The sequence below is a fragment of the Pezoporus wallicus genome, unplaced genomic scaffold, assembly GCF_028554395.1.
Source record: "Pezoporus wallicus isolate ANWC-B61680 ecotype Strahan unplaced genomic scaffold, APGP_CSIRO_Pwel_v1 contig_5231, whole genome shotgun sequence".
Classification (NCBI taxonomy): domain Eukaryota; kingdom Metazoa; phylum Chordata; class Aves; order Psittaciformes; family Psittacidae; genus Pezoporus; species Pezoporus wallicus.
Genome location: NW_026635973.1, coordinates 2102801 through 2110704, shown reverse-complemented (window position 1 = coordinate 2110704; position 7904 = coordinate 2102801). Strand labels below are relative to the sequence as shown.

The window sequence follows — 7904 nt, the reverse complement described above, 5'->3', positions numbered from 1 at the left end:
CTCCCGTGTCCAGCGGCGCCCAAAAGGCACCGGGGACGGATCAAACCCCTTCAAATAAATTCAGATAGGAAGGTAACAATAAACTTCGCGGCGCCACAGCCCTCCCGTAGCACTGAAATACCCACAAGTACAAATAAATTTAAAAAATAATTAAAATTAAATAAAACCATTAAAATAATAAAAATAACAATAAAACACAACCGGGAGAGCCGCGTTCACCGGGGGGGCGGTGGGGTGGGGGGTGTTGATTTTTTTAGGCACCGATACCGAAACGCGCTGATGTTATACACCGGCACGAAGAAGGCGGGCGGGTGCGGTGGAAACCCCTCAACCTCTCCCGGTTCCCAGCCCCTCCCGGCACCGCGGGGAGAGATAATGGTTTGGGGGGGGGGGGGGGGGGGAACTCCCGATGGGTCCCTGCGCGGCCTCTGCGCGGCGCTCGTACCGGTAACGGTGCGGTTTCTTCACCCCGCCAGTGGAGGGCGCGCTCTTGCGGGCGGCTTTGGTGGCGAGCTGCTTGCGGGGCGCCTTGCCGCCGGTGGACTTGCGGGCGGTCTGCTTGGTACGGGCCATGCTCCTGCCGACGACGCTGCCTTACACCTGCACAACGATGGGGGGGAGGCACGGGGTAAGGGGTAAAGAGAGAGAGAGAAAGGGGTGCGGGGTGGGGGGGTGCGGGGTAACAGCGGTGGGGTCCCCCCTGCTCAGCGCACGCCCCGCCGGCACCTGCCCCCCGCGGGAGGGAGCGCAGCCCCGCGCCCCTGTCCGCGGGAGCGAGCCGTTAGCCTTGGAGCCCGCGGCCGCACAACGGACCGAACGCCAACGGAAGAAATATTAAATCAAAATATACATATCCGTAAAAATTAAACATCCGCCCCTCGCAGAATATGAGAAATAAAACGGGGTTTTTGCCCACTAATTCGCTAGCGAGGAGTCAGCGGCCGAAGCGGAGCCACCCGCCCGGCAGCAGGCGCGCAGCAGCGGCTGCCGCCTTCCCCCCCAACAGGCCGCCCGTCACCTGCCAAGAGATCGGCAATACCGCCCGGCGAGCCCCGGGGGGCTGGCACCCACCCGCCGCTTCCAACCGGGCCCACAACCGCCGCCGGAGAGGCCCCCACCGGCCCGCCGGGGAGCCCGGGTCTCCCGGCAGCGCTGCCCGGGCCGGCGGCAGCCGCGGGGAAACCGGCGTTACCGGTCGGAAAAGGTCCGGGAAAGTGCAATAAAGCAACAAACTTTCTTTTAAATATATATATGTAATTTGGGGGGGAGGTGGTGTTTTTCGGGTGCCGTCCGCCTCTCTCTGTGTAACTGCTTCCCCAAAGCTGCCTCGCTCCCAAGCGCCTCTCACAGGCAAACTCATCTCCCAGCCCCAGAACAAAATGGAAACAATCACGAAATGCAGCCCTAGTCCTTTTGCAAAGGAAGGGAAAAATAAATTGCGAAAAATAACGCCCCAAAAAATCGCTGGAACTCCGAACCGGGTGGGTGCAGATGAAGGGGGAGGCAACGGAAAAGTTTGCACTCAAAAACCGAAAAATTGCGTTAGGTTTGGGTCGTTTCTTCAGCGAATTTCTTTCCCTTTTTATTGTTTTTTATGCAATAGGAAAAAAAATATGGTCGGTGACCAGAGAAAAGAGACAAGATGGTGAAGCCGAGCAACAACTGTGGGGAGCAGGGGAAGGCAAGCAGGAGAGTTACCGGGGCTGGCGAGCGGCTCCGCTCCGCGCCCGCTCCCGGGCCCGGATCCGGGGGATGCGGGGCCGAGGGGACAGCTAAGGGGTCCGGGAGTCTGCCAGGGGGGGTTTGGAGCCGGGGCGAGGGGGGCACAGGGGGGCAACGGCGACGTGAAGCGGGGCCGGGGGGTGCCGGCGGAGGGAGCCGCTCCGGGAAAGCGGCGCAGGGGAAAGGGACGGGAGCTGCCGCCGCGTCCCCAGCACCCCAAAAGTTTTGCGGGGAGGCCCTGAGGAGGGCGGCGGGGTGCCCCCGGGGGGCGGCGGGGCGCGGGGGGCGGCGGGCGCGGCGCCAGACTTACCCCGTCCGCTGGGCGAGCGCGGCTGCCGTGCGGGAGGGAGAGCGAGAGGAGAGACGGGAGGAGGGCGGTGGGCGGGCGGCGGGCGGGCGCTAGGAGGAGCCGGCGCTGCTGCTGCTGCTGCTGGCGCTGTCGGCGGCTCGGAGCACAATTGAAAGATGGCTGACTCGGGAGGGGCGGTACCACCGCGGGCCACGCCCCCCCGGCCGCCCGCCAGCCAATGGGGCACAATGGAGGGAAGGCGCGGCCCCGCCCCGCGCGCGGCCACGCCTCCTCCCGCGGCGCCGTGTGTACAAACACAAAAGACACGCCGCGGCGAGAGAGAGGGGGATTCCCTCCTGACACGGGCCGGGGGCGCGCAGGCCTTGCTCCCACCGCCACCGCCACCGCCACCACCACCGGATGAGGCACGTCTCCGTGCCCTGGAATGCGTCAGTCCTGCGGCCTTTGGGTGGGATCTGGTGGGATTTGAGGGTTTGGGTTGGTTTTCTCTTTACACAGAAGCAATGCCGACATTCTCGCCGTAAGGGTGTGCTGGGAAGTGCCATACTCCTTGTTACACAAAATAAGAGCTAAATGTTGCAAGGGGATTATTTCGGCTTGGAAATAAACTGCTGACACAATGGTTCACAATGAAAATCCAATTTTGGGAGGGCAGAGAAGTCTCATTCCCTGTATCAATGCTTTCAAACTCTCAACTTTTAAATGCAGCTCTTGGAAATGCAATGTGAGTTTAGCACTGTCATCACCATGGATCCCCATGCAGTAGTATCAGCTGCCATGCTGCTTAATAAGCAACTTCATCCCTCATTTGCTGTTAACATCAGGAACAAGATGCCCTGTGGGAAAGGTAATGGCTGGAGGTGCTCCAGTGACTGTTCAGTCTGCTATGGAGACAGGCTGAGAGAGCTGGGCTTGTTCAGCCTGCAGAAGAGAAGGCTCCAATGAGAGGTTAGAGCAGCTCCCAGTGCCTAAAAAAGGGGCTGATAAGAAAAGTGGAGAGGGACTTCTTACAAGTGATAGGACAAGGGGGAATGGCTTTGAAATGAAAGAGGGCTGATTTACATTATTATTGGAAAGGAATTCTTCCCTGTGAGGGTGGTGAGGCCCTGGCATAGGTTGCCCAGAGAAGCTGTGGCTCCCCCATCGCTGGTAGTGTTCAAGGCCAGGTTGAATGGGGCTTGGAGCAACCTGGTCTACTGGAAGGTGTTGTTTGGAACATGGGTTGGAACTAGAGGAGCTTTAAGGTTCCTTTCCACCCAAACTTTTCTATGATTCTATTATTTCCTTAAGTACATTTCAACTACAGAGCCAAATTCTGTACTCAGGGAAACTGGTGCCACCATCTTGTCTGTCATTTAGGTATAAGGAGGAGCTACATTTGATTTGCCAAGTATTTATTAGGGATGATGATGTAACACAGTTCTGTGCAGATACATCCAAGCTGCCTCCAGCAGCAGACACAGTTCAGCTATGTGAGCAGAGCAGTTTGCTTGGGGCTAACCAAACCTGTTGAGGAAAAGGGCGTTGTTGCTGTGGGCTGGACACCCTGCTGAAATCTATGTCAGCTCCTGCGGTGCTCAGAGGGATACAACTGCACTATGCAGACACACACCTCTGACCTGGCAGTGCGTTTATGAGAGAGGGCTGTCGGGAAACAGAAACTACAAAGGATTTTTGCTCCGCTTACAGACGAATTAGTGGAGTAGTTGTACCTAGCAACAGCATTTTACAAGAGAATGGTACCTCACTGGACAGTGGGAGAGCTCCAAAATGCAGGCGCTGAGGCTGGCACCGGTTCCCACCGTAACAGGCTCATCCCACCTTGACCAGCTGGACAAGTCGATAGCCGGCAGCGCTACTTCATGGCTGCCAGCAGCTGCCCGGACGTTAACAACTCACGGCCTGCCCCTCTTCTAGCTTCAAGCCCGGCCACGCTCGGGAGCACTCCGCAGCCGGTTTCCCCGGGGGGTGGGGGATGCCTGTGAGGTGACCGCCGGGGAGCTCCTCTCCGCGCCCATCACCACCGCGGGGCTGCGGCGGGCGGCGGCGGCGCAGGAACGCGGGCGGCTCGGAGGCGCGGCGCCACCATTGGCGGAAGTGCGCTGGAATCCCGTGACGTGGCGGCGGGGCGGAGCGGAGCGCGGGGCTGTCCCGAGGTGCCCGCGCGGGGCCGTTCTCCCGCAGCGAAGGAAGCGAGGGCTGAGCGAGGTTCTCCGCTTCTTCGGGACTCCTGCGCGGCCGCCTGCCCCGCCGCTAGCGGTTCTGGCACCCTTCGGCCGCTGAGGGGGCAGGGCCAAGGCGTGCTGCCTGCCAAACGCCGGGCCCGAAACGACCCCCTGAAGAAAAACTGTTCCAACGTTATCAACTTTCGCAGCCTCGTTTCATCCTCGCTGATTAACGCCATTATAAACACGCTTTTCCAGGGCTACAGGGAGAGGCCCGAGCCCGGGGCAGCCCTTTCAGCTGTAAGCAAGCGCTGTTTGCGTGCCCACGGGACGCTGTAGAAAGAGCTGGCCCCACACCAGCATGGCTCCAGACGTTCCTCTGTCACCGGCAGCGCTGATAAGCCTTTGCTCCCCCTCTCCGAAGGCCTTTATCTCTGCGGACCACAGGGATCTTCCACCCTTTAGCTGCTACGAAGCAATCTAGCCTAATGAGATTCCACTGGTTTAACTGACAATAACACAGCAAGGACAACCGCAGTGCTTCACCCTCACCCCACGTAACACCACTGCTGTGAACATGTCCAGATTGCTGCAGGAAAGAAGATTAGGATGGAAAACAGCTGGTCTGGGTTGGAGCCAAGTAAGACTCAAATAAGACTGGATAGAAAAGAGGAACATCCACATCAGAGGCTGTCAGAGATGTTTTTAGCACCTTGCACAGAAAGTTCACAGCTCTCATGCAGCAAAGAGAGGCAGAGTTCCACAACTCATTGGGGCTGTCCAAGTAGCACACATTTTCTGAACTACTCTCCGTCACCTTCACCTTGTTGGGAAACTGTCATCTTGCCCAGGAGACTCTGGGCAGAGGAAGACAGGCCTTCCTCACATCAGGTTGGATTAGTTCAATTCACTGTTATCAAGCTGAAAATACAAAGAATAAACTTTCCTTGGAGCTAAGGCTTCAAGATGAAGTCCCCCAAACAGCTCCTGGTCAGCTTAATGGGTGTGAGGCACTGGCCCTGTTGGTCAAAAAGCTAAGGGATCAGCCCCACAAATGTGGTTTAGCATGTGGTGTCCCTGCCCATGGCAGACGGTTAGAACTAGATGATCTTAAGGTCCTTTCCAACTCAAACCATTCTATTGATTCTAAGATTTTACCCAGCCTGTGACAGACTCAACAAGCAACTACAGCAGCTGCTCCCTATGCAGCAGCAGCAGAGGTTACAAGCCCCAGAACAAAACATGGCAGAGCAGATGAAGTGGGCCTGTTCCGAGGTTATCCTACCAGAGAACAACAAGTGAGTCTGGAGTATGGCTGGTTCTAAGCAACACTGCAGATATCTTTCAGAAACAGAAAGTCTTTCCACCACAAGAGATAATGACTGTTTATCACCAAACTCCAAGTTGACTCTGACCAAAGAAGAAATGTTTCTTTCCAATCCCCCCACCCCAAGGCACAGACTAGAAGACCAGAAGACTCAGTCTAGTTCCAACTCAGAGAAAGGGCAGTTGGGGGCATTACTTATTTTTATGCAAAAAGCTACTCAGACATTTTGGTGCATAGGGAGTATAAAAGACTAACTTTATTTATCTACAACACTCCTTGACTCCTGCTTTCACATATCTCCTCCCAGACCAAATTCTCACTTCCTTGTTCTACTTCAGATCCATCTCTCTTCTCACACATCAAACCCTTGCCACGCTTTGCCCTCAAGCTCTACACCCTCACTCCAATTCCCTGTCCCAGCTCCCAGCCTATGGCCATTTTGTGATTTCATGTTCCCTGTTCACCCTCCTTAATTCAATACATTTGCTTAGCTGTTTCATCTTTCTCCCCTTTTTTTCTTGTTCCTATCCCTAGCTTGCATCCTCTTGATTTTCATGCCAAACCATTCCCACCTTCCCCTAGCTTGTCAGCCAGTCCCAGACCCATACCTGCTGTGTTTCCTTCTGCAGCTTCCAGGCTGGACAGCCTTTCCTAGCCAGTTCCAACTCCATCCTTGCAAGTCCAGCCCAGTGTTGCTTCATCCTCTCTCCAGTCCTGGCGAGCCTACCACCCAGTTTCTGGCTGTGGCTGCTATGCAGTTAAAACGTCTCCTGGAAATTAAACTAAAATGTCAGTACAAAATGCTGGCAAGTTTGTCAACTCTCTTCCTTTTCAGATGTATTTTGAGAGAATGAAGACGTTTGTAACCTTAACTTTGTATGACCAGTACATTTTGGTACAGATTTAAATGTATTCCTAAATAATCATCTACATACAAGGTGAAAATACAGTAGTTACAGTGTTTTTACTAGGAAGTTACTAGGGGTAGGAATCACTGGTGCTTAGAAAGTACAAGTCATTGAAAACCTCAAAGTGATTTTGTCTCTGTGTAAATAGTTTTAATCTTTGTTTTGAAGTTTTCTGTCATTGATTTGTATCCCACAGAAATTACAGCATTGTAATAGCATCTGGTGTGATGCACAGTGGTTTGATCCGCTGGACTGAACCATGACACCACACACTGCACACTTCTATCGTTTGATTTTTACTGTCAATATATAGGCAAAATATACACCATCCCAAACTAGCAGCTGAATGGTGCACTTATCTTCAGAGACTGGCACCTAATGGAAATACTGATAAGAAGTTGTTTAATAGTAGTGGACACAGCTTGTTCCTCTCTTTCATCTATTATCATTTGGTCTTTTCATCATGTATTTTGCCCTTTACAGTTCTCTAAAAGACTTCACACATACTAGACATCACGACCCTGCTGCTTAAAGAAAACTCTTAAACTCCTGTTTACTTTTAGGCACCTCTCAAGCTCCGTGGACTTCAATAGGAGATAAATTCTCTTAAATGTACACACGTGCTAAAGTGTCTTCCTGAAGATTGGTCTCTAAGGAAAGTCCCCCTGGTTAAATAATAAGGAAAAAGTACTTGTGCCACATGAAAAACATCTTGGAATTCCTGGGTTCTTTAGGAAGTCTTAAAAGGAGCAGCTATTTTAAAATGCACGATTACCAGTCCTTCAGAGGTCCTTCTGATCACACTTTGAGCATCACGTGTGCAGGGGATTTAGAACAATCTATTTTGGAGACAAACTGCATTTTTCTACTGTCTCACAACCCCAGTGCAGTAAATCTGTTTTGGTTTAAGTTTCTTCCAAAAGGAATTTCAAGGACAAAGTTCTAAGATAGTGAAAATAAGCCAACAATAGCTCAGAGGACTCCTGGATTTCACTTCACTGTTTGGATTACCACAAATTTTTAGGAAGCTTAAGGAGTTTGACCCAGCCTCTACCTTTGTGGTTCCTCTTCTGCAAAGACTTACAAGCACTTACTTTCACTGAGTGCATGCCTGCTTTTATAGAGACTCCTGTCTCTAATTCCTTATGTATCATCCGGGATTCTCTTAATATAATCTTGTTTGTACTGCCTATTATTAACATACATGCACGGCTGGAACTCATCTCTCATCCTTCTAATGAGGTCCTGCAGAATATGAAAGAGTAAATAACATTACATTAAACCAGCCCTAATTGTTTCTTCTCCATGGGCTAGTGAGTTTCTTCTGGTGGAAGGAGTGCTACACAGAAAATGTGTAAGAACACCTAGCATAACATCCCAAAGCTCCACTCCTATTCCTGTCTTGTTTGCTTAATTCATGTTATTCATGATAGCCTTTTAAATATGCTTAATATTTTAATATGCTTTTTATA

General features: G+C 52.5%; 2 long non-coding RNA genes across 3 annotated transcripts; both read right to left on the bottom strand.

The window, feature by feature from the left end:
* Window positions 1-378: 378 nt before the first annotated feature.
* LOC130593532 (uncharacterized) lies at window positions 379-2277 on the bottom strand. The gene is made up of 2 exons (XR_008970817.1): window positions 2033-2277; window positions 379-600 (listed from the first exon to the last, which is right to left on the bottom strand). It is a non-coding gene; the product is annotated as an uncharacterized LOC130593532 (long non-coding RNA).
* Window positions 2278-3409: 1132 nt separating this feature from the next.
* LOC130593579 (uncharacterized) lies at window positions 3410-7836 on the bottom strand. 2 transcript variants are annotated; one of them, XR_008970833.1, is made up of 2 exons: window positions 6133-7836; window positions 3410-3693 (listed from the first exon to the last, which is right to left on the bottom strand). It is a non-coding gene; the product is annotated as an uncharacterized LOC130593579 (long non-coding RNA). The 2 variants fall into 2 exon arrangements; XR_008970832.1 differs by having other exon boundaries at window positions 3410-3676.
* Window positions 7837-7904: the final 68 nt, after the last annotated feature.